At 39.6% G+C, this 27,298-nt stretch overlaps 1 protein-coding gene across 10 annotated transcripts in view; it reads right to left on the reverse strand.

Annotated features, from left to right (window-relative positions):
- Positions 1–27,298, reverse strand: part of LOC106506098 (uncharacterized) — a 206,884-nt gene that overhangs the window by 133,433 nt on the left and 46,153 nt on the right. The window contains exon 1 of one of the 10 annotated variants that reach the window (XR_014826695.1): positions 3,059–3,180. The exons of the other annotated variants lie outside the window; for them this stretch is intronic. The gene's annotated coding sequence lies outside the window, so the exon portion shown is untranslated. Of the gene's footprint in view, positions 1–3,058; positions 3,181–27,298 lie in introns of those variants that run through there. 10 annotated transcript variants of the gene reach the window in all.

Consider the following 27,298-nt stretch of genomic DNA (forward strand, 5'->3'; position numbering starts at 1 on the left):
GGCCTCCAGGCTCCTTCTATTTTATGGTCCTGACTTCCTCTTCTTCTTTTTTTTTGTCTTTTTAGGGCCATACCCGTGGCATATGGAGGTTCCCAGGCTAGGGGTCAAATCAGAGCTGTAGCTGCCGGCCTACACCACAGCCACAGCAACACGGGATCCGAGTGGTGTCTGTGACCTACACCACAGCTCATGGCAACACCAGATCCTTAACCCACTGAGCAAGGCCAGGGATCGAACCTGTGTCCTCATGGATGCCCGTCAGATTTGTTTCCGTTGAGCCATGACAGGAACACCTAGGATCCTGACTTCCAAAACAGCCTACAAGATTGGCACAGAGTTTACATCCACACAGGCTTGGACATGGAGAACATTACTTCTACCTGTAGCCCATAGACATTAACCTAACTGAAAAGGAAGGTAGAAAATAAGATTTTTTTCCTTTCTGTCCAGGAAGAGGAAAATGCAATGGAATTTGGTGAACACATAGCACAGTCTCTGCATGACCCTCTCCCTTTACAGAAGCACCTGACCCTGATCCCGCATACTTCTGGTGGAGCTGGCAATACAGGATCCCATCCCCAATGGCTGAAGGAGTAGGTAGGCCCATGACCTGAACTCAACAAAGTCAAGTTTTTCTCTCATGGTTATTTGAATATTGAGCAGAGTCGCAAGAGCAGAAGGCACACAGTTGAGTTGTTGGATAGCAATGCCCAATGAGATGGGCCATGGGTGTGGCCTGCTGAACTTCTTTGGCTATAGTAGGTCCTGTCCATCCTAACATCCGGTTGTCCAGCTCTATTATAAAGTCTGTGAGCACTATTATTCCAATTAATCCCCTATTTGTGATTAAGTCAGAATTATTTTCTATTACTTGCCCCCCAAATTCTTTAATCAATACCTGATTTTGCTGTCTACATGCTGCTTAACCAGATTCTCATTCCCTTACGACTCAGCCCTGAATTATGATCATTTCACTCAGAGGTGCCTCCGCTTGGAGATGTGATGAGAGAACCCACCACTCTTTTCCAGGGGACACCCTCTCTCTCATTATCTGCTATCTTTGATCTTCTATGCACATGAAAAAACAATTAACAATAAAGAGAGAAGCTTAAGGCCAAATAAGTGGTAAGGACAACATGACATCCTCAGCCTGGATGTCTTATGGACAAAAGAATCATACTCAGTAGTGATCTCTGAGGAAAGTTCTCAGAGAGTAGTTTGTCAGCTTTTTAAATTTCACAGAGAAAAGTCCCACTACAAGACCACAGTCCAATAAAAATATTGTAGAAGCTACATACGTGCTATGGATTGAATGTCTGTGTCCCCCTAAACTTCATATGTTTAAAGCCCTAACCCTCAATGCAATGATTCTAGGAGGTAGGTGACTTTGGGAGGTAAACAGGTTTAGATATGGCCATGAAGATGGGGTCCCTAATATGGGATTTGTGTCCTTATAAGAAAAGGAAAGACCAGAGCCTTCTCTGTCTACCCCATAAGGATACAGGAAGAAGGACATTATCCGCAAGCCAGGAAGAAGGTCCTCACCAAGAACCAAATCTTCTGGCACCTTTATCTTGGCCCTCCCAGCCTCCAGAACTGTGAGAAATAAATGTCTGTCATTTCAGCTACCACATCTACGGTATTCTGTTACAGCAGTCTGAGCTAAAATAATATGCAATTTTGAATTTTCTCGTGGCCTTATTAAACAATGTAAAAAGACATAGGTAAAATTAATTTTAGTAATATATTTTATTTAACCTAATATATCCAAAATATTACCATTGCAACATGTAATCAATATAAGAAAATTATTCGTGAGCCATTGTACCTTCTAGTTATCATCCCAAGCCTTCGAAATCTGGTGTCTATATATAGTTACAGCACATCTCAGTTGAGAACAGCCACATTTCAGGTGTTCAGTGGCTACATGTAACAAGTGGTTACCTAGTTTGACAGCCCAATTTGACAAAGTGCTTGGGGGTGTGGGGGAGGAAGATAACAGTAGCAGCTAGCATTGTTTGAGCCTTACTACATGCCAGCACATATCAAAGCTCCTTACACATTTCTCTCACTGGAATAACCTTGCAAGATTGATGTTCTTTTCCCTATTTTATGAATTAAAGATAAAACTGAGAATGTTTGAGATTTATGTGAGGTCACATAACCAGCAAAGGACAGAAGATAGAGTAGGTTACACAAAGGTCTATTTGACCCAAAGCACTTTCTTTTTGGCTGCAGCATGCAGCTAGATGTGGGATCTCAGTTCCCAGGCAAGGAATCGAACCTGGGCCACAACAGAGAAAGTGGCAAATCCTAACCACTAGATCACCAAGGAACTTCCCTCAAAGCTTTTTTTTTTTTTTTTTTTTTTTGCATTTTAGGGCTGCATCTGTGGTATATGGAGGTTCCCAGGCTAGGGGTCAAGTTGGAGATGCAACTGTCAGCCTACACCACAGCCACAGCAATACAAGATCTGAGCCACATCTGCAACCTTTACCGCAGCTCATGGCACTGCCAGATCCTTAACCCACTGAGGAAGGCCAGGGATCAAACTTGCATCCTCATGGATATTAGTTGGGTTCATTACCGCTGACCCACGAAAAAAACTCCACAAAGCACTTTCTAACTGATCTCATGCTTCCCATTTACAGACACAAGTAGGCAAATTGCTCTGGACTTTACCCCAAAGGTCATGAAGTAGGGCAGGGCGTAAAAAAATCTCAAAGGAATTAAACTAAAGTATATAAACATCACAGTAAAGTGTGTAACCAAACCGGCCATTCCCTGTCAAGGCAAAGAGACACCTACCATGCGGATTCGAGAAGCAGAAACAAAGTGCTAATAAACTTCCCCAGCCAAGAAAAAAAAATTCTTTGAGAAGGAATAATGAAGGAAAGAACAAAAAAAAAAAAAAGGAAAGCTACACTAACTGGAAAGAGATAAGTGAGTTTGAACATTAACAAAGGGCAAAAGTTGGTGATATAAAAATAATCACAACCTTGGCAGATAAATATGCAATTTCAACAAAGCAGGTGGAAGTGGATGTCACAAGTCCTACCTGTAAGGTTGTTCTTGGGGGAAGGAGGAACCAGACCATGGAGCCAGCTTAGGGATTACTGGCATCGACTGTGGGAAGCAAGTCAAAGGAGACAGGGACGTGCAACATCCCAGGTGTGCTGTAAGAACACCCCGTTCTGGCTTGCTCCACACCAGCCACCAGGACAGACACAGCTGCTGCTTATACGTGCTCAGCTGGGATTAACGTCAAAAGTGAGAATCCATATAAATAGTCCTCAAAGAAAGGAGAACATCATGCTAAATTTATCAAATCCTTCCATTACGCCTTTTCTGTATTTAGAGTTTCATTTCTTATTCATTTCCCATTGTTTGGATGGCTTTGTCTGTCTTTATTTTTATGTCTTAACTTGGCAAATGTAAAAGTTAATTTCATATTAGTCCTCCAGTCTTATCATTTAAAAACACTTCAGTGATATGTAAAATCAAAAAAGCACTGCTTAAGATTCCATCCTTTCTCATATGTATTATATTTGCTTCTCTCTGGTGTAATTTCAGTTATGTCCTCTAGCCTAGCTGCCTAGCCTCAGTGCATAAGTATGCTTGAATTTCTTCTAAGTAAATCAAATTAAAGTTAACCTTCCTTAAATGCTCCCCCAACATACACCTGAGCACCAGTTTCTTATTTAACTACTATTTTTTCCTCAACTGTTTAGTGCCCCAATTTTTCACACTGGCAACTGACTATTAAACAATTCGCAATAGTTTCTCCACCAAAATAAAGATTAATTAAAATCTATTATTCAATTGTAATGCTCTTCCTTCTGATTGAATCACTATTAAAATTGCATTGTCTTCTTCCTATTTAATCACCTTCAGAGGGCCCAGTATCTGAGCTACATTATGCGTTAAATAGTCCTTTGTCAGTTTACCTTGGAAACTTAGCCAAGTTCATAAGCTCCTGAATAAGAGAAAAGCCATGTTTCAAAGTGGTTTTCAAATACACTTAGTTTTTCTTTTATCTTTTTATTTTGATATAATTTCAGAATTACAGAAACATTGCAAGAATTGTACAAATAATCCCCACTACATTTTGCCCAGATTCCCCAAGAGTGAACATTTGCGAGTAAGATGCAGATGTGGTGCCATTTACCCCTTGCATTATTCAGGGTTCTCCAGAGAAACAAAGCAATAGGAGGTACATACCTATCTTGAAATAGGTATGTATGGAGGAGGTGGGGGAAAGAGAGAAAGAGATTTTTAAGGAATTGGCTCCGGAAGTTGTGGGAGCTGGTAAATTTGAAATCTATAGGGCAGCCCAGCAGCCTTGAAATTCAGGAAAGAGCTGATGTTGCATTCCTGAGTCTGAATTCTTCTGGCAACATGATAGAAATCAGGCAGATTGTCCATGTTGCAATCTTCAGGAGAATTTCTTCTTCTTTAGGAAACCCAAGTCTGTGCTCTTTAAGGCCTTCGACTGATTGGATGAAGCTCATCCACATTGTGGAGTATAATCTGGTTTACTTAAAGTCTTCTGATTTAAATGTTAATCACATTTTAAGAATACCTTCACACCAACATCAGATGGGCTTTTGGCCAAGCAACCGGGCATCGCAGCCTAGCCAAGCTGACACATAAAATTAACAATCACACCCCTAAAATTCTGCAGTGTCTATTTCCTTTAAAAGCATATTCTTTCAATAACCACAGTAAAATTTGCAAAATCAAGAAACTAACATGAACATAATGCTAATGTATTATATACTAACTTTATTTAAATTTCACCAATTTTTCCCCAATAGCCAAAAAAATAATATGGATAGTTCTAAAGTCAACAAGAAAAAATGTTTAAAAGACGAGAAACTGCTACAAAGAAAATAATTTTAATGAAAGGACTGTCAATTTGTTTTAACGCTTCTAATTGAGAAAATAAGTTGGCAGCTCTCTGATGGATCCATGAATTTTTTTGGAATTTGATCTTCAAAATCCTGAAGTCTGGTAGCTATCTAGTGATTCCATCCTTTCTCATAAGCTCCAGGAACTTGTTTTTCCAATTCTTCAAATTCCTCACTTCTACTGGCCCCTCTTCTTCTATATATAATTATGTTCAGATCTCTCCCATCTTCTAGCCAAACAAAAGTAAATCCTTTTCTAATTCCAACCTTTCCCTTTTGCTACTATCCTAGTTCTTCCCATAAAAACTAGACTTCTAGGAAGAATCATCCACACCTATCTCATTTCCCTCCTCACCCCATTTACTCCTCAATTTATCATATCCATTCCTTGCTTGACTATCCCCAAATTTGTTTTACTGCTCAGGGAAAGTGACCCCAACCCAACCTCTGATGAAGGGATAGGTGGGAGTGACTTTTAACTACCATGATAGTCTAATTTACTTGCCACGGATTGATACAGAAAGGAGCAAAGATGGAGCTCTGGTTGTGGCTCAGAAGGTTAAGAACCCAACCAGTATCCATGAAAATGTAGGTTCAATCCCTGGACTTGCTCAGTGGGTTAAGGATCCAGCAGTGCCACATGCTGTAGCATAGGTCACAGACGCAGCTCAGATCTGTCATGGCTGTGGCTGTGGCTGTGGCTGTGGCTGACAACTGCATCTCCCATTCAACCCCTAGCCTTGAAACTTCTATATGCTGCAGGTGTGGCTGTAAAAAGAAAAAAAGAAAGGGGCAAAGAAACCAATCTAGTTAGTTAGATGAGAAGGGAAGTTTATAGGCAATACCGCTGGGAAAGATTTTCTGGTTCTCACAATGAGGTTTCTGATAAGAACCTTTTCTGCTTTGTGAGGAGGTGCTGCTTGGAGCCACTGCAGCCTCCTGCAACCCTGAGGACATCCAGCCAAATGCATCCTGACTGATAAAACTCTGTGGCACTATGAGTGGTAGTTAATATTTTGCAAACTGGTAATAACTTATCAGACAATTATATAGTAATTTGTCCCTCCAGAATTTAAGGTAATAAGAAACCCATTATTTAAAAACTTCAATTTTTAAGCATCCTAATTATTTACAAATGCTACAAAAGCATTATGTCTTATTCTCCCTTCCCCCCCTTTTCTGCAAATGCATATTATTTCAATTATGTTGTGTAAAATGAGCTACTGGTAAGTACCTTAAGAATTTAACCACTGAACTGGCATCATGTAAAAGACAATTGTGGTAGAAGAGAATGTAGGCAAAACATTCTCTGATATCAACCTTACAAATGTTTTCTTAGGTCCGTCTCCCAAGGGAACAGCAATAAAAGCAAAAATAAATCAATGGGACCTAATCAAACTTACAAGCTTTTGCATAGCAAAGGAAACCATAAAAAAAAGAAAAAGACAACCAACAAAATGGGAGAAAATAGTTTCAAATGATGCAACCGACAAGGGATTAATCTCTAAAATATACAAACAACTTATACAACTCAATAGCAAAAAAACCAACAACCCAATGGAAAAATGGGTAAAAGACCTGAATAGACATTTTTCCAAAGAAGATATACAGATGGCTAATGAGCACATGAAAAGATGTTCAACATCATTCATTATCAGAGAAATGCAAATCAAAACTACAATGAAGTACTACCTCACACCAGTCAGAATGGCCATCATTAATAAGTCCACAAATAACAAATGCTAGAGAGGGTGTGAAGAAAAGGGAACCCTCCTACACTGTTGGTGGGAATGTAAATTGGTACAACCACTATGGAAAACAGTATGGAGGTACCCCAGAAAACTAACTATAGAACAATCATATGACCCAGCAATCCCACTCTTAGGCATATATCCAGACCAAACTTTCACTGAAAAAGATACATGCACATACATGTTCATTGCAGCACTATTCACAATAGCCAAGACATGGAGACAATCTAAATGTCCATCGACAGATGAATGGATTAAGAAGATGTGGTATATATACACAATGGAATACTACTCATCCATAAAAAAGGACAAAATAATGCCATTTGCAGCAACATGGATGGAACTGGAGACTCTATACTAAGTGAAGTAAGTCAAAAAGAGAAAGACCAATACCATATGAAATGACACATCTGGAATCTAATGCATGGCACAAATGAACCTTTCCACAGAAAAGAAACTCATGGACATGGAGAATAGACTTGTGGTTGCCAAGAGGGAGGGGGAGGGAGTGGGAGGGATGGACTGGGAGTCGGGAGTTAATAGATGCAAACTATTGCATTTGGAGTGGATAAGCAATGTATAGCACAGGGAACTATATCCAGTCACATGATGAAGGACAATGTGAGAAAAAGAATATACATATGTATGACTGGGTCACTTTGCTGTACTATAGAAATTGACAGAATACTGTAAATCAACTATAATGGAAAAAATAAAAATCATAAAATAAAAAAAGACAATTCCAAGGGCACACAGATTAGCTTTAAGTAATAATTTGCCCTGGAATACCCCATAATGGCAAGATAATGGCAAGGCTATACTAGTCATGGTTCTCAGCCTTCCAAGTCAATATGAATTACTTTAATGCAATATTTTTCTAAGATTCTGTGCACTTTATTGTGTACAGCACTTTCAAAAGGCTGCACAGCAGCTTGGTCTATGATTTTTCAGCAAAGATAGCAGCAGCCTTTCAAACAGAAAAGCTTTTAAGATTCAGAAATCATTTACAGGAAAGTGATTTTAGTGAAGTGGCTTAGTAGTTCTCATTATTAAGGAGTGTTCATTTGGACGCCTGCCTGGACTACACCTTAGGGGAAAAAAAATTGTCAAAATGACTTCGAGGCTATTTACACACCATCCCTTTGGTTTAGAGCTCAATTTTACCAGCAGATGTCACTACAGTCAGACATTATTTTAAAAAACCAGAAAAAAGTGACCTTATTAGTGCTTAAAGGCTATCAGGAGGGAAAGCAAACAAGCTATTCTACATTTAAACATGTACTCTCTTTTCCTTTCTCTTTTTTTCCCTTTTCAGCTGCACCCGCAGCATATGGAAATTCCTGGGCCAGGGAGTGAATTGGAGCGGCAGCTGCAACCTACAACACAGCTGCAGTAACGCCAGATCCTTAACCCACTGTGCCGGGCTGGGCATCAAATCTATGCCACCTCAGAGACAAGGTTGGATTTTTAACCCACTGTGCCACAGCAGGAACTCTGTGCTCTTCTTTTAGGCATGTAATAAATGTTTTCTGAGTGAATTAATGAACAACCCATGTGTATTAATTACTCTGCCTTGAAATCTTTGTGACTGAGTTATGTTGATAGGCATGTCAAAGGCAAAGCTTTAGAATTTGCAAAATAAAAACGATCTCTAAGATGCAAGCAGACAAGTTGAGAAGAAAACAGGTTGTCTAGGGTCCATTCATGAGAGGGGTCATGAGAATTCAAGCAAATTGACTTTTCAGACATTAAATACACCCGTCCATGTCAGCAATAAGCAAGGTACTGCTGGAAGCAGAGGATGATGGGGTGCTCACATGGGAAAGTGAAGCAGAGGCATTTGTTCTGTCCTCCACTCATGAAGAGGGGAAGGGGCAGATTTTTCTGGCACCTGAGACAGACAGAAATTCTCAAGTCTGGGAGAAGGAGCTAAGAAACAGTCCTACTAGCTCACCTTCAACACCCACTTTCCTTTTTTTAGCTGAGGTTCTCCTGCACATGACATGAAGACATTAGGAAAACACTTTAAAAAACTGGATAGTATTCAGAGGTTTGATACTAATTACATATAACAATAGGTATTATACTCATTTAAGTACTTGCTAAGGGGCATACTCTGTACCAAGTCCCTTATCTGACTTCATCCTCCCCAAAGCTCTGTGAGGCAAGAATTTTTATTATCCTCATTTTTAGAGATGAAGTATCTGAAAAATAGGGGTCTGGGGATTGAGTGGTTAAACAGCTTATCCAAGATCAACCAGTTAATGAGCAGTAGAATAAGATTCAAACCCAGCCCTGTGTGAAGCACTCTGCGTGCTCTTTTTTTTATTAGTTCATTATTTCAAGGCGATAGGTATCAGTGTCCGACCAGATAAAATCTGGAGTTATGTTGTTTAAGCTGACTTTACCTGCTCCCCCCCCCCCATCGAAATAGACCCACACATATGTAGTCAATAAATGTACCACAAAGCAGCTTGAACATAAGACCTGAAACTACAAAACTCCTAAAGAAAACAGGAGGTAAGCACCTTGACATCATGATTTTTTGGATTTCACAACAGAAGTACAGGTAATAAAGGCAAAAATAAGCAAGTCAGACTATGGCAAACTTATAAAAGTTACATGGCAAAGGATATCATAAATAAAATGAAAAAGCCACATGTGGAATGGATACATCTACATCTGATAAGGGGTTAGTATCCACAATACATAAAGAACTCATAAAACTATCAAAAAAAAAAAAAAAAAAAAAACAGGAGTTCCCGTCATGGTGCAGTGGAAACGAATCTGACTAGGAACCATGAGGTTGCAAGTTCGATCCCTGGCCTTGCTCAGTGGGTTAAGGATCTGGTGTTGCCGTGAGCTATAGCGTAGGTCACAGACTCGGCTCAGATCTGGTGTTGCTGTGGCTGTGGTGTAGACCAGCAGCTACAGCACTGATTAGACCTCTAGCCTGGGAACCTCCATATGCCTTAGGTGTGGCCCTCAAAAAAGACAAAAGACAAAAGACAAAAATAAAAGCAAACAAACGATTTAAATACAGGCAGATAATCTGAATAGACATTTTCCCAAAAATATAGATGGTCAACAGGTACACAGAAACGTGCTCAACATCATTAACTATCATGGAAATGCAAATTAGGACCACAAGGAGATACTGTCTCACCCCTGTTAGAACAGCTCTTATCACAAAGACAAGAAATAACAAGTATGGGTGAGAATGTGGAGAAAAGGAAACCCTCAGGCACCAGTTTACAGTGGGACTGTAAACTGGTGAAACCACTATGGAAAATTGTATGGAAGTTCCTCAAAAAATTAAAAATAGGAGTTCCCTTGTGGCTCAGTGAGTTAAGTATCCTCCATTGTTACTGCAGCAGCTGGAGTCGCTGCTTTGGCACATTCCTGGCTTGGGAACTTCCAAATGTCACAAGTGTGGCACCTCATCACCCTCATCCCCCCAAAATGCAAAATTGAAAACAGAGCTACCATATAATTCAACAATTTCACTCCTTGGTATTCATAGAAGGAAACAAAAACACCAACTTGAAAAGCTATCTGCATCCCCATGTTCATTCCAATATTATTTACTTATAATAACCAAGACTGGAAGAAACCTAAGTGCATTATACATATATTTCAACTGTTAAAAAAAAAAAAAAAAAGTAAATCTGCCATCTAAACAACATGGACAGACCTTGAGGGCATCGTGCTAAGTGAAATAAGTCAGACAGAAAAAGACAAATACTGTATGACCTCACTTATATGTAGAATCTAAAAAATAATTTAAAAAACAGACCCTGAACTCATAGAGAGCAGATTAATAGTTGCCAGAGGTGGAGAGTAGAGGGCAGGTCAAATGGGTGAATGTGGTCAAAAGGCACAAGTTATAAAATAAATGAGTCATAGAGATACAATGTCCAGAAAGGTGACCATAGTTAATAATATTATATTCTATATTTTGAAGTCTCTAAGAAAGTAAATCTTAAAAGTTCTCATCACAAGAAAAAAACAAAACACTGTAGCTATATACAGTGACAGAATTTAACCTAGACATAGTGTGGTGATTATTTCACTACATATACAGATATTGAATCATTATGTTGTATCCCTAAAACTAATATAATGTTATTGGTCAGTTATGTCAATTTTAAAAAGCTGACTTTACCTGAATCATTTATTTTAAAAATCTTAATTATTGAGCCATGCCTATCTGCCGTGTGCTAGGGGGAGGAGGGAAGATAAAGACATGAAAGCCAAGTGCCCTCAGAGAACTTGTAATTGAGTGGGAGAAGAGGAGGAGTAAATGAGGAAGGCCACCCAGCCTCTGTCTTCTCCACACAACTCAGGAAAAAGTGGAGGGATTTGGAGCAGCTACTGTGAGAAATGTGCTGGGTTAAATAATGCATCTGGAGAAGCAAGGGGTATTTCAGGATCCTTCCCACTCCTCAGAATCAATGGAGTTTATTTTCTCAGATTTTCCAAAATAAAGTTCACCTCTGGCTAGAGCTCAAGCTTGAAGAATTTCAATACAGAATTTACTCTTGTCTCGTGAAAATTTGTCACCACTTAAAATGTTTTAGCATGAAAATATATAATTGATAACACTTCATTAAGGAGGAGGCCGAAATGCTTACTTTTGCTTTCAGTATTGATTACCTATTCAACTTATTATTTCTTGTTGTCCCCTCGCTTCTGAAATAAAAAAATAACCAAGTAAGAAACATTTTCAAAACCACATCATCAGACAAACTTAACATTTAGGGACATGTGTGTTTGTATTTTCAAGGTACATGAGTTCAGTGCCCTAAACCTTGCATTTTGTACAATGTCATCTGCTTGCTTTGTGCTTCTTCATACATTTGTAGACATTTTCTGGCTCCACCAGGATGTTTTCATTTCTGCCTGTATTCCACTTAAAATATTTTGTTAAATTATCTCATTGCACTTTTTGTTTAGAAATCCTCTCTTTGAGATATCCCATCTTGCTTCTGGCAAGGGAGGTAAATCTGGTTGAGTGTTAATTACTGTGGAATTTCTTCAGGCTCAAATCTTCTCCCACCCACTTTGCCTCAGAGCAGGTAGAAAAAGTTGCTCTGGAAAAATTACAGGATAAATATCTCCAAATCAATGGCTTAATAACCAAGTCTGAAATCAATATATTTTTCCAGAGTGACCTTCAAAAACTATATAAAGTCATTAAACAAGGGGAAAAAACCTCCCAAAATAGGAAACATGAATGGCTAATAAATATACAAAAAATTTCAGCCTGACTATAAATAAAGTACATTAACAGAGCAATGAGTTTTTTTCAATTTAAGTTAAAGCTTTGGTTTCATGCTGTTTTTTAAATGACAATACTCAAGATGGATAATAGGGTTCAAATTGCTAGATGGCACGATGGTTGGAAATATAAACTGGTAAAATCTTTTTTGAAAATAAATCTACAATATGTATGATACCCTGTGGCCCAGCGACTTCATTTTTAGAAGTCTTTCCTAAGAAAATAATCTGAACACAGAAAAAAACCCTTTATATGGAGATATTTCTCTTTATAATTTATAGGGATAAAAATGTAAATAACTATTTCCTTATTTGAGTATATTAGTTTTGTTTTTTTTTTTTAAAGTTACATTCAGGGCACAATCTTTAAGGCATTAGCCTGCTGTGGCCCCCTCTGCCTGGCAAGCAATAAAGTATTTCTTTCTCCTTTACCCCCCACCCAAAACAAGCTACATTCATAAGTTATAATCTTATACATCTTTTCACAATTATGTTTATAAAGCTAGAAATAAGGGAAAATAATTGTGATGTAATACTAAATGGAAAAGCAAGGGAATATATATATATATATATATAAATAAAAATACATAAAGTATACATACACACATACATATAAGTGTATATATACATATATGTCCTTTCTGTAAAATGATTAGACAGATGATCTCTGAGGCCCCAAATGTAATTCTATAAAGGGAATTTTACCGGGTATCATCATAAGTCACCACTCTCTGGAAACAACAATAATGAGGTGACACTTAGGAGTTGTATTAGGTCAGACTCCCTACAAGTAGAGTCTAAGAAAGGGATTGAGGGGGTGTAACTTATTAGGAGAACACTCTTCAGGAAAAGCCTGTGAGGGTCTGAGAGGAAAAAGATGACGGACGGGGAGAGAAGCAAGCCAGGATACGGTTCCAGGTGAGGTCTAATCTTGGCATGATCCAGGGGTGCACTGGAGCACAGACCACACCACAGCACTGTAGATGGTTGGAATCCCAGAAGACATTCTGGGTCGGTGGGGTGGAGTGGAATCACTGAGCTGTTAATAGCCAAGTTCACAGCAGCTGGGCTCTGGGGGCAACAGCAAAGGGGATCTAGGTCGGTCCCATTGTGTCTACTAAGACATTGTAAGGATTAAATGAGGTCATGGTTGTGGACCCACAAGACCCATCAGAGAACAGTAGCTTTTCTCACTCTTAATGTTAATAAGCTACTGATTTTAAAAGAACACAGCTGTTTTTCAATGCATACATGAAGTGGAAATGCAGTTGCAATGCAGAAGCTCAAAGAAGAGAATGTCCCCTTCCCCGACAGGCACCAACCACTGTTACCACAGGCCTTGGGTACCTGGCTTCCTGCTGGTTGCAAATATATGGAAAACATCAACAAGGAAACAGGGTTGAGCCCTCCCCACAGGCTTGGTGGCCTTGATGTCCCTGGACCATGTCTTTCTCTTGCATAAAATTAAATCAATGAAGGGTCCATAATCTGGGCCTCAATATCTCCAGGAAGAGTACTGAAAGTTCCATGCAGCTTTCTGGGATTAAGGTGCTTAACTTTCATTAGATTCTTTAAGGAGAGACTGACCCAAGAAAGCCAATTTCCAATCTTCCTTCCCCTCCAGCACTCTGATTATGAGTGTGAGAAGAGACTTAAGACAAGGGAGGAAATTAAGTATTAAACTCTTGTTCTGGTTTTAATAAATACAGTCAAATAGAATAAGGATTCTTTGATTTCATCTTCCCTCAACGCCTATTCAGATTTAGGAAAATTAAAGGCAAGCTCTCAGGGCACAACAAGTAATGCTTCAAGGCTACGTCTTCACCACCTCTCTGTGGCTATTACCTTCATGTTACAGAGGAGGAAACAGGAGTCTGGAAGTCCAATGGCACCCCCTTGTGGTTTAGATCTGGATGGTCAAGACTTCATGCGGCTTTCAAATGTCCTTGAGTATGTTGTGCACGCGCTGTGTGTGTGTGTGTGTGTGTGTGTGTGTGTGTGTGTGTGTGTGTGTGTGTGTGTTGCATTTTAGGGCCGCACATGTGTCATATGGAAGTTCCAGGCTTAGGGGTCAAATCAGAGCTGCAGCTGCCGACCTGTGGCACAGCCACAGAAACGTAGGATCAGAGCCACATCTGTGACCTACACCACAGCTCAAGGCAATGTTGGATCCTTAACCCACTGAGTGAGGCCAGGGATCAAACCCACATTTCATGGATACTAGTCGGGTTTGTTTCCGCTGAGCCACAACAGGAACTACATATTTTTAAATATTTTTATTTTTTAAAAAGATGTATACATATTTTTCTGCTTTCAAAAGTGACACTTTAAAGATTCAACAACACATAAATGTGTAAAATATAAATGGAAGGCTCAGTGCCCCAATTTTCCTCCCTAGATGCTAAGTAGTACAGTGAATTCTTTATATATATATATATATATATATATATATACATATATATATATATATACACACACATATATATACACACACATAAATTTGATTGATTTTTAGAAAAATGGCATTTTTTTTTGTCTTTTTACCTTTTCTGGGGCCACTCCTTCAGCATATGGGGGTTCACAGGCTAGGGGTCTAATTGGAGCTACAGCTGCCGGCCTACGCCACACCACAGCAACACCAGATCTGAGCCACATCTGCGACCTACACCACAGCTCATGGCAATGCCAGATCCTTAACCCACTGAGCAAGGCCAAGGATCGAACCCACAACCTTGTGGTTCCTAGTTGGATTCATTAACCACTGCGCCACGACAGGAACTCCAGAAAAATGACATCATGTTAAACACCTGTCCTCCAACTTCAGTACAGTTTATTGTGGGCATTTTCCATGTCAAAGTATAAAGACTGTACCTCACTCATTCGAAAACTGTAGTAAAAACAACTTATAGGAGTTCCCATTGTGGCTCAGTGGTAATGAACTGGATTAGTATCCGTGAGGACATGGGTTTGATCTCTGGCCCAGTTCAGTGGGTTAAAGACCTGGCGTTGTTGCAGTGTAGGTCATGGACACAGCTCAGGTCTGCCGTTGCTATGGATGTGGTGTGGGCCAGCAGCTGCAGCTCTGATTCAACCCCTAGCCTGGGAAATTCCATATGCTTTGGGTGCGGCCCTAAAAATTTTTTAAAAATAAATAAAAAACTTACACATCTATTAAAGACTACTTATATGTTAATTTGAAATACCAGGTTAAATAGGTTTTATGAACAATGTGGAACAAGACTTCTTCCATCTTGGAACAATTATCTAAATTTCTTATAAACTAATTATGGAGGCGGGAGCTCTGCACTGTTTAAAATTTTTTTTTCAGGAACCATTCAGGACCACTCATGTGAAATTCTAAGCATGCTCCCACATCCCAGGGAGCTGCCCTCCCTTAGATGTCCATCAAGGTTAGGGTACACCTGCTTTGCCCAGGTGCTCATCACATCATAGCTATAAATTGCAAAAATAAGAGTTGCCTTACCAGCTGCCTTACCATGATTATATTGTACTCTATAAAGGCTTGGCTCATATAATTCTGGCATCCTGCCTGTCTAACTCTCCATACTTATAACAGAGTTTTTATGTTGCATATATTTATGGTTTATTTTTTAATTTTATAAATATTATTATATTTTGGTCAAGGTGAAATAAGTAACCTAAGAATTAGAAGCCAAATGATAGACAGACATATAGATATTTAATTACTTAACAAATCCTATTAAAAACAAAACACCTTAATAGCTTCAAATTGTACTAACCATGTTCAATTGGGCTTGGCAGAAACACCATTGTACTAGCCTTACAATGTAAATAAAATTTCACAGGTGAAATTTTACATGCAGTATTTTTTATTCAACTTATGAAACAAAAGGGGATGGTTTTGAAACTTTTAGTAAATGCTTGATGGACACAGGCACTAAGCATCTAAATGTTTTCAAAATGCTTTGGTTGAACATCTCATAATGTTATAATATACATCTAAAAAGTGTGTTATACCAAACAAAGAGCAGTATAGCATGGTGGTTGATGGTTTCAACTCTGGAATCAGATCAACCAGAGTTTGAATCCTAGCTTCATCATTAGCTAGATGACTTTGAGCAGGTAAAATCACCTTCGTAAACCTCGATTGCCTTATCTATGAAAGAGCTTATTAGTCCCCAAGTAACAGAGATGTTGCGAGAATTATGAGTCTGTGGAGGTAAAGGGTTTAGCACAACGCCTAATGCATAATGACTATTAAGGATTATTATATTTTAAACATAGGAGAAGGATGAAGGATGTTCTCAGATGCTTTCCTGAGCCACAAGCACCTTGTCAGAATCTCCTTGTTCTACCTGCCTGATTCCTGCATGCGGTGCTCTTAGCCACTTCACTGTGTGACCTCACAGTGAGCATCCATTTCTAACAGGGATATGCCCTCTATCAAAAATCTATTTTTATTCTTTTCTGAAATTTGCATGGCAAAGGGAACGACGGTCTTAAAGTTAAGTATAAGAAGTATTAATCATCAGAGGAAAGACTCCTGCTCTTTGGCCTTTGATGTTAACCTGATTGAAGGAAGAGCTCTGTTTCCAAGCAGGAATTCACAGTGAATTTATTTGTCTTCTTTTTCATGAAATAATATGTATACCTGATAAAGAAAAAAATTGCATAGTATAGAGAAATGAAGTGTTACGTTTCCTCTCCCTAAACATCTCCAGTCCTGGTCCTTTGCTCCATTTTAACTATTGGTTTCTGCCTTTGGGGTCATCTCCATCAAAGCTGGGTTTGAATGGAACAATCTCATTCAGTGTTTTCAAAGTCTGGAGTCAGAATACACTAAATCAAAGGGAACAAGAGGAGTCCTTGTCCTTCTGGTTAAGGCCAGTGTCAATAGCAGAAATTAGCAGACATTCTGAAAATGGAATTCTGGAATAAATGAGCAGATCGTGGTCAAAAGAATCATCAGGGCCAGGAATATAGTTGGCTTTTCTGTTTATCCCATACTTCAGCCATTCCTAGAGTCCCTGGATAGAGCCAAGCAGAGGACCAGCATAAGCTAGACAAATAACCATAGCTGATCTAAGAAGCAAGGCTTGGAAACTAGGCTAGGAACCAAATCTCTTCCCATCAAAACCATGCACCTGGGATGGTGACAGATGAATGAACCTGGCCCTGAATTTTGGTCCAGACCTGGCTCCCAGACAGGTTCTTTGAGAAGAAAGATAGTAGAGAGACTACCTGGTAAGACACAGGGTTCTGCTGGCCAAGTCAGCCACCTGCAAACAGAGAATAAATCAGGACTCCACTCTTCCTCTCATTGATAGGGCAGCCAACTTGTGGCTTACCTAGCAGGAATTTGGGAGCTGATTAAGGAAATGAAAGCAATCAAAGTTTTTTTCATTTTGGTCACTGAAATAAATACAGATTATCATTAAATATTTATACCCACAAGGGAAACAACTTGGCATGGATTTCAAAGTATTTAATTGCAATTTAAGCATATCATGGCATTCAATATTTTGTTTCATTATGGCTTTATTTATTGACATGCCAACATGACCACAGAAAATTCTAAGTTCCTGCCTGTCCTTCGCTGACCTCCTGTACTGTTAGGTAAAATAATAATTAGCTGTACAAGGAAAAAAAAGATTCACTTTCCTCAGTAGCTTACACATGATATCGTAAGAATAGTGACACTAGAGGAGGAAAGGTCTATCTCCTTAAGCACACAAGCTCTTGGAAGCTTCTCTACCTTCTCAAAGGCCTTTCTCTCCACTTCCAAGTTCCCCTTTCAGACTCATCCCTCTTTTAAGCCTTTCACTTCTCAGAACGAGTGTCTCCTTCTTTTCTACTTCTGCAGTGCCCTGTCCTTACTTAAATCATTGTATAAGAAATGTGTTCTGATTATTAGTTTAATTGTCTCTCCTACTGGTCAATGAGCTCCCCAGAAGGCAAAAGACTTTAAGAAATTGCTTTGCTCATTATGGTGCATCATACAGAGAAATACTATGCTGTAGTCAAAGTGAATAAGGAGCCATCAAGCATCAGGGATGTGAAAAAGCAAGGCTACAATAAGATATCACTTTACACCCATTAGGATAGTCAAAAAGTCAGATGATAGCAAGTATTGACCAGAACATGGAGAAATTGGGACCCTCATATATTACTTGTGGGATAGTAAAATGGTGCAGCCACTGTGGAAAATAGTCTAGTAGTTCCTCAACAATTAAATATCGAGTTACCATATAATTTAGCAGTTCTGCACCTAAGTATATACTCAAGAGAACTGAAAACACTGTCCATACAAAAACTTGCACATGGATGTTCACAGCAGCACTATTCATAACAACCAAAAAAGTAGAAACAACTCAGGTTTACAAACTGAAGAATGGAGCCATAAAATGTGGTATTTCTACACAAAGGAATATTATCTGGCAATAAAAAGAAACAAAGTACTGATACATGATACAACATAGATCAATCTTGAAAACACTGTTATAAGTGAAAGAGTCTCAAAGGACTATACATTGTGCAATGCCACTTACATGAAGGAATAAGCAACACTAATGAGACAAAACAGACTGGTGGTTTCTTTTTTCTTTTTTCGTCTTTTCTTGTCTTTTAGGGCCTCACTGGTGGCATGTGGAGGTTCCCAGGCTAGGGGTTGAATTGGAGCTGTAGCCGCTGGCCTACAACACAGCCAGAGCAACGTGGGATCTGAGCCATGTCGTGACCTACACCTCAGCTCACAGCAACGCCAGATCCTTAACCCACTGAGCAAGGTCAGGGGTGGAACCCGAGTCCTCGTGGATGCTAGTTGGGTTTGTTAAACACTGAGCCACAACGGGAACGCCAGACTGGTAGATTCTTAATGTTGGTGGAATTGGGGGGCATGGTAGGGTACAGGGTTCTTTTTGGGGTGATGAAATGTTCTAACATTGACTATGGTGATGGCCACAAAACTTTGCGAATAAACTAAAAATCAATGAATTGTACACTTCAAATGAGTGAATTGTATGGTATGTGAATAAAACTATTACTAAAAAATAAGGACAAGTTTTTTAGTACTGAAAGGTGTGATCCTTTTTTTTAATCTAATAATTTTTTTACTGATTAAATTTTTTTTGAAAAAAGAATTTATCACATCTGTAGTTGTATAATGATCATCACAATCCAATTTCACAGGATTTCCATCCCAAGCACATCCCCCCAACCCTCAAACTGTCTCCTGCAGAGACCATAAGTTTTTCAATGTCTGTGAGTCAGCATCTGTTCTGCAAAGAAGTTCCGTCTGTCCTTTTTTCCAATTCCACGTCAGTGAAAGCATTTGATGTTGGTGTCTCATTGTACGGCTGACTTCACTTAGCATGATAATTTCTAGGCCCATCCATATTGCTAAAAGTGCCGGTATCTCATTCCTTTTAATGGCTGAGTAATATCCCATTGTTTATATGTACCACATCTTCCTGATCCACTCCTCTGTTGGTGGACATTTAGGTTGTTTCCAGGTCTTGGCTATTGCAAATAGTGCTGCAATGAACATCAGAGTACATGTGTCTTTGCAAGTCATGGTTTTCTCTGGATAGATGCCCAGGAGTGGGATTGCTGGATCAAATGGTAGTTCTATGTTTAGTTTTCTGAGGACTCTCCATACTGTTTTCCACAGTGGTGGCACCAATTTACAATCCCACCCACAGTGTACTAGGGTTCCTTCTTCTCCACACCCTCTCTGCACTTATTGTTTGTAGACTTTTGGATGATGGCCATTCTGGCTGGTGTGAGGTGGTACCTCATCGTGGTTTTGATTTGCATTTCTCTAATGATGAGTGATGTTGAGCATCTGTTCATGTGTTTTTTGGCCATCTGTATGTCTTCTTTGGAGAACTGTCTGTTTAGAACTTCTGCCCATTTTTGGATGGGGTTGTTTGTTTTTTTGGTATGGAGCTGCAGAAGGTGTTTATAAATTTTGGAAATTAATCCCTTGTCAGTTGCTTCATTGGCAAAGATTTTTCTCCCATTCTGTGGGTTGTCTTTTCATTTTGTTTAGGGTTTCCTTTGCTGTGCAGAAACTTTGAAGTTTGATTAGATCCCATTTGTTTATTTTTGTTTTCACCATCATTACTCTAAGAGGTGGATCTGAGAAGATGTTGCTGTCGTTTATGTCAGAGAGTGTTTGGCATATGTTTTCCTCTAAGAGTTTTATAGTGTCTGGTCTTATATCTAGGTCTTTAATCCAATTTGAGTTTCTTTTTGTGTATGGTGTTAGGGAGTGTTCTAATTGCATTCTTTTCCATGTGGCTGTCCAGTTTTCCCAGCACCACTTATTGAAGAAGCTGTCCTTTCTCCATTGTATATTCTTGCCTCCTTTGTCATAGATGAGTTGGCTGTAGGTGCGTGGGTTTAATTCTGGGCTTTCTATCCTGTTCCACTGATCTATATTTCTGTCTTTGTGCAAGTACCATACAGTTTTGATGATTGTTGCTTTGTAGAATAGTCTGAAGTCCGGGAGCCTGATTCCTCCAGCTCCATTTTTCTTTTTCAGGATGTCTTTGGCTATTCTGGGTCTTTTGTGCTTCCAGACAAACTTTAAAATATTTTGTTCGAGTTCTGTGAAAAATGTCCTTGGTAATTTGATAGGGATTGCATTGAATTTGTAGATTGCCTTGGGTAGTATAGTCATTTTTGATAATATTGATTCTTCCAATCCAAGAGCATGGTATGTCTTTCCATCTATTTGTGTCATCTTTGATTTCTTTCATCAGTGTCTTATAGTTTTCAGAGTACAGGTCTCTTGTCTCTTTAGGTAGGTTTACTCCTAGGTATTTTATTCTTTTGGATGAAAGGTGTGATTCTGATATATAAAGTTAAAAAAAGCAAGGTGAAATTTAATAATACATGAGTGAGACCAAGGTAAATAAAACTATGAATGCACGAATTTATTTTCCCAAATAGAATTACAAGAAGGATAAACCAGAAATTAATGATAATGTCCCTTACAGAGGGACAGTGGGAAAGAAGGGGTCAGGAGGAGGTACTGATGCTTCTCTGAGTAAACTTTTTTGTATAGTTTTGACTTTTGGAACCATGTTAACTTTTTTACACATTCAAAAATTACATCAACACCATTTCCTTAAATTTGAACTTCTTTCAAAAATGAAACGATGACATGAGTATACACTTATACTAAAAACAGAGAGACAAAGGAATAGGGCAAGAAAGAAAGTTCTTTAAAAAAATTTTTTTAAATGTATTTATTTATTTTATGGCACATGGAAGTTCCTGGGCCACGGACTGAATCTGAGCTGCAGCTGCAGCGACACTGGATCATTTAGCCCACTATACTGGGCAGGGATTGAACTCATGCCCCTGCAGGGACCTGGGCTGCTGCATTTGGGTTCTTACCACGTTGCACCACAGCAGGAACTCTGAGAAAATTCTTATTTATAGAAAAATATGTGAGCAAGCAACAGAATTTAAAAAATCACTACTTTTCAACCACTGTCTTATTAAGTATCATCAATAGTTGCTAAAATTTCTGGGGAAAAATTTGTTGGGGGCCAGAATACATATATAAGCTCAAAGTATCTTCCCTTTTTTTGGGGGGGTCTTTTTGTTTTTTTAGGGCCACATCTGTGGTATATGCAGGTTCCCAGGCTAGGGGTCTAATTGGAGCTGTAGCCACCAGCCTATACTACAGCCACAGCCATGCCAGATCCAAGCCACATCTGCAACCTAGACCACAGCTCATGGCAATGCCAGATCCTCAACCCACTGAGTGAGGCCAGGGATTGAACCTGCAACCTCATGGTTCCTAGTTGGATTCGTTTCTATTGCACCACGACAGGAACTCCCCTCAAAGTATCTTCTTGAGGATTATTTATTAATTACAAAGGAAAAAATGGTATCTTTATCAAAATATGGCAGAGAAGTGATCAAAATTAATATCACCCAAGATGAAATGAACCACATCAGATGATTCCTGCTGTGATGCACTGAAAGAAATACACCATTCCTGTCATAATTTCTGCCAAGAATGCATAATCATAACAAAGTCATAAGAAGACATTCGGACACACCTAAAATGAGGGACATTCTGTAAAACAACAGGCAAGCACACTTAAAAAATGTTAATGTGGCGTTCCCGTCGTGGCTCAGTGGAAATGAATCTGACAAGCATCCATGAGGACGCAGGTTCGATCCCTGGCCTTACTCAGTGGGTTAAGGATCTGGCGTTTCCATGAGCTGTGGTGTAGGTCAGAGACATTGCTCGGATCCTGTGTTGCTGTGGCTGTGGTATAGGCCACAGCTACAGCTCCAATTTGACCCCTAGCCTGGGATCTTCCATATGCCATGAGTGTGGCCCTAAAAAGAAAACACACACACACACACACACACACACACACACACAATTTAAATGTTAATGTTATAAAAAATGGTAAGAGGTTAATAGATCATTGCAGATTAAAGAAGTCTAAAGAGAAATGGCAACTAAATGAATGGTCCTGGTTAAATCCTGGAGAGGTGAAGAAAAGTGTTGTTATAGTCAACATTGGGGTAATAAGTGACATTTGAATATAGACTATACATTAGATAAAAATATTAAGTCAATATTAAATTTTCTAAATTTGAATGATAAGAGACCTACCCTAATTCTCAGGAGATAACACATTTTAGTGGCAAAGGGCCTGGATCTCTTCAACTTACTCTCAAATGTTTAGTTTGAAAAAAAGAATGTATGTATGCATGTGTGTGTGAGGGAGGGGGAGCAAATATACCGAGTTGCTAAAAAAAAGGTGAAGTTTTCATAATTTGAATTTATAAAGAAAAGAAATTATCTCATTTCAACTTTGTATCTCCAGTACTTACTAGCAAAACAATGTCTGGAACATAGTAGATGCTTCAATAAATGTTTATTAAATGCTGAAATAAAATGACAAAGTCCAATCAGGAATCCCTGAATTCTAAGTGGTAAGATATCCAGTTCAAATTGCCCAAGTGAAAAAGGAAGTCAAAAAATTTTACTCTAAAGTATAGTCATTTCAAGTATAGCTGGATCCAGGGGTTCAATCAGTGTCATCCAGATCTTCTCTCTCTGTCTGTCTGTCTCTCTCTAGGTCTCTCCCTTATTTTCCCCTATGTTAGCTTTACTCTCTCCCTTAAGCTGGCTCTCTACAAGGTATACCCACATAGGTCCCTAGTTCAGCAAAAATAAAGATATTTTTGTCCAACTATTCTATATACTTGCACTACCAAATCTCATTGTACTAACTTAAGTGGTCAGAGACAATGAAAACAGCTGATGGGCAGATTTGAGACGTGTGTTCTTAAGAGTGACCTACATGCTTTGTGGAATGAGAAGCCCTAACTCTTTCAAAGCACAAAGACAAAGTCATGCAGAGTCTTGGAAAATCACCCCTGAGAGGACACGTGTAGCCAGGTTCTCCCTTCGGCTCTTATTCCCTTTGATTAGGTTCTCTTTGAGCCTTGTGGCCTGGAATTGACAGACACCACAAAGTCGCCATAGTGACTCTCCAAAGTCCTAGCTATTTATTCTCTGAGGTTAATGGACACTTCAAAATAAAATATCCTAGTATGAAATTCAAAATAAAGAAAATCCCATAAATCTTGTTGAAGAACAGTGATAAGAAGTTAAGTGATAAGAACAGTGACTTACTCCATGAAATCAGTTTCATCAACACCACAGTGGACATTTTTAGACACTTGGTTCAAGAAGTAGAAAACACGGTGTCTGCTGTCAAGAAGCTCCTGCTTTAGTCACAGAGAGAGTTTACATGTTGGAGAATTTGACAGGCATCTGGTCTTAACCCCTTGGTGCCAGAGGTGTGATGAAAGTTCAAGTTTCCGGCAAGTTCTGTGGATTCAAGGGTAAAGAACGATCAAGGGAGATGAGGATGGGTAGGGCTTTTTGCCTGTCCTATTCACTGGTATGTCTCCATGCCTGAAAGAGTGCCAGGCACATAATAAGCATCAGTAAATATGAGTTAAATGAAAAATGGGCTGAGGAAGCCCAGAAAGGTTGTCAGAGAAAGTGGGAGGACAGGGACATTTTCCAGGCCCAAAAAGACATGGCGTAGCTGGCAGGATGGGGCAAGCCAGGCCACATTGGAACTAGTGGTTCACACTGGCCGACAGGGGTGCCTGGCAAACAGCAGGTGAGAAAGAGGTAGCGAGCTATCTAGGGCAGTGTCACAAATCAGCAGCTGGTGGGCTACATAAGCTGGTAGATGTGCTTTCGTTGATCTCGCCAGCATTTAAAAAATTGAGAAAGCTTATATAGCACCCAGATTTCTGGCTTGTCTTAAAAACTCAGGAGATCTGGCAACACTGAGCCCACGTTCTTACATGGGGACAACTGGCTGGAGCTGAGTGACCTCACAGAGAGCACGTCCTCTGCAGCTCCCAGACAGTGTAAGGCAGCCCTGTCCATGCCCAGCTGTCCTATACCCAGGCCAAGTCTCATTTACGTGACTGTGGAGTCCATGGCATTCGAGCTTGTGACAAGTATAGATGGACTGCGAATTCCGCGCAGTTACCTCTGAAAACCCATTTGGCACCTTCACCTTCCTTTTTGAACCCTTCTGCCTTATATCCTATTCTCAGCAAAATCTTAAGCATAAATGTTTAAATATTTTATGTCTTTTTTTTTTTTTTTTTAGGGTGGCACCTACGGCCCATGGAGGTTCCCAGGCTAGGGGTCCAATCAGAGCTGCAGCTGCCGGCCTACGCCAGAGTCACAGCAACGCGAGATCCGAGCGGCGTCTGCGACCTACACTACAGCTCACGGCAACGCCAGATCCTTAACCCACTGAGCAAGGCCAGGGGTCGAACCCGTAACCTCATGGTTCCTGGTCGGATTCGTTAACCACTGAGCCATGATGGGAACTCCTGTTTAAATATTTTAAAAAGAAGACACTAAGAAGTTGGGCAAAACTAAACTTATGCTTGGAAACTCTAAAATAAAGAGGTATAAATAAATGTTTTGCCACAATCTGCCTCAAGGAATTCCTATAGTCTTGCATTAATTAGAAGACTTTTGCAACAAAAGCCATTGCATATTCCCACTCTCTCCCCTTTTATCCCCGTCAGCAATGTCCTAGTACCATGGCTCTTTAAGAACTCAGTGGTATGAATATTTCTGCCATCTTCCTTCTCTAGTATTTTCAGAAACTTAACACATGCTGGACATGGCAGGTGTGATTCTAATTTTAATATGGGTGGGATCTCGCCTAGCCAACTATTCCACAAGGGCTTTGGGAATTGTATCAACCAGCATCAAGCTGGTTGGAGCATGTGCTGCCTGAACAACAGCCCACGTGGGCCTAAGTCCATTGAGTGCGGCCTTCTTCTAATCAGTTAAACCTCTGTGAGTTATGAGCGATGAAAGAAGGAAAGAATGAAAGAAGGAAAGAAAAAAGAAAGAAAGAAAGAAAGAAAGAAAGAAAGAAAGAAAGAAAGAAAGAAAGAAAGAAAGAAAGGGAGAGAAAAACAAAATCAGCACCTGTTCCAGCTTTGGCAAGAACCCTAAAATAGAGCAACCATTTCTCATGAAAGCTGAACTTCAGTACTTGCAGCTGCTTGCTTCCTTATCAAAAATCAATTTCTGTCTATTATATATGATACCTAAATAGGACAGCCTTTCCCCCTTTCTGATTCATCACTTTTCTTCTTGACCAAAGGAATCTTTCAGGGCACTTTTGTGTAGATTTGGAATCAGTGGGTTATTCTTAACCCACTGTGCCATGGTGGGAACTCCAGGAAATCATTTAAATTACTGAAGTCAGAACTTTCAACTGGAGTGTCTAGAAATAATTTACCTTAATTTTTTTTGTCTTTTTAGGGCCACACCTGTGGTATATGGGGGTTCCCAGGCTAGGGGTCGAATTGGAGCTATAGCTGTTGGACTACGCCACAGCCACAGTAATGCGGGATCTGAGCCACATCTGCAACCTACAGGAACACTGGATCCTTAACTCACTGAGTGAGGCCAGGGATCAAAATTTCATCCTCCTGGATACTAGTTGGGTTCGTTTACTGCTAGCCATGATGGGAACTCCAAAAGCTGGCTCTTTATTCAGACCACTCCCCAGGATCCCAATAACCTTAGTCCACAAACTTGATTTATATTCTAACTGGACCAAGGCCACACCTCCTAACTCTGGTTCCATGAGCTCCAGCACATCTAGTCTATTCAGTTTGGTCTCTGACACCATGGATACAACCCCTGACATCCCCTGATAAAACCAGCCATGGCATCTTCTTCTCCCAAACTTATTTCAATCCCCTTAAGAACAATGAGCACCCTCAGGTTAGAAATCTCCCTACAAGAGGGAGGTTTGCCTTAATGATCCAGATCTTTATCTAGAATGCATGATTTTTTTTGGTTGCATTTCAAATAGCTCATTTTTAGGAGCCAAGAAAAAGTACAAACCTGGCATTCATCCATTCAACTCACATTTCCTGATTTCTTGTTGAATGTCATCTGTGATACTGAGAACGACTGAATCAAGAGAGCATCTCTCACTTCCTACAACATAATTCTCTACCACTCAGACCACTAGCTATTCTGCCAAAAGGTCTTGTACACAGCTCCATTATTTCTTTTATTTGAGTAAATGTAAGTTGCAGGTTGTCAAGAGTGAAGTTAGCTAAGCAGAAGAAAAGGAGGGAAAAAAAATTATTCCTTAAAATTCACCCACAGAAAGAAGATGCTTTAGAATGCGCATATATTTCGTAATAGTTTGGTTTAGAAGGTAGAGGAAGCAAATAAATAAATAACTAGTTCCAGAAAATAATAAGGAATTATTTCATCATTACAGAAAATAAATTTCATCACTTCCTTCCTCCCACTGTCCCTTCTCGCCTCCATTGATTCTGCAGTGTCTCTTGGTAAAAAGCACAGGCAGAGAGAGCAGAAGTTAAGGACAGATAAATGGATTCTAAAGTCTGTGAGCTCAATAACTTATCTTCCTGCCATCTATCCTTTGATTTAGACAGGGACTCAGAAGTCGGCTTCCACTACTCCTACCACTGGCCTTCAGTCATATCAGATATAACCTTCCAATTATATCAGATCATCCTTTTATGGCCTGGCATTCTTACTCTTAAAAGCAATCTCTGATTAGTCTGATGGTGTCTCTTCTCATAAGGAAAGTTTTTATAAAACCAGATGGAATTATGTGAGATCAAGCCTCAGACTCCACACTCCTTCCTAACCTCTAGTTCTGACAGTGCAGACTAAGCAATGCTCTCAGGCCTGGGTAAGAGCCCCCCTACCCCCACTCATTGTTCCACTTTTGTTCTAAAATTTAAGCCCAGAAGTGAAGCCAGAAGTTCCTTCAAATGCTGTTATGA

Source organism: Sus scrofa, chromosome 14, assembly GCF_054392235.1.
Source record: "Sus scrofa isolate SSC_HxYL_T2T_F1_AM1 chromosome 14, Sscrofa_HxYL_maternal_Yorkshire_Landrace_v2.0, whole genome shotgun sequence".
NCBI classification, from domain to species: Eukaryota; Metazoa; Chordata; class Mammalia; order Artiodactyla; family Suidae; genus Sus; species Sus scrofa.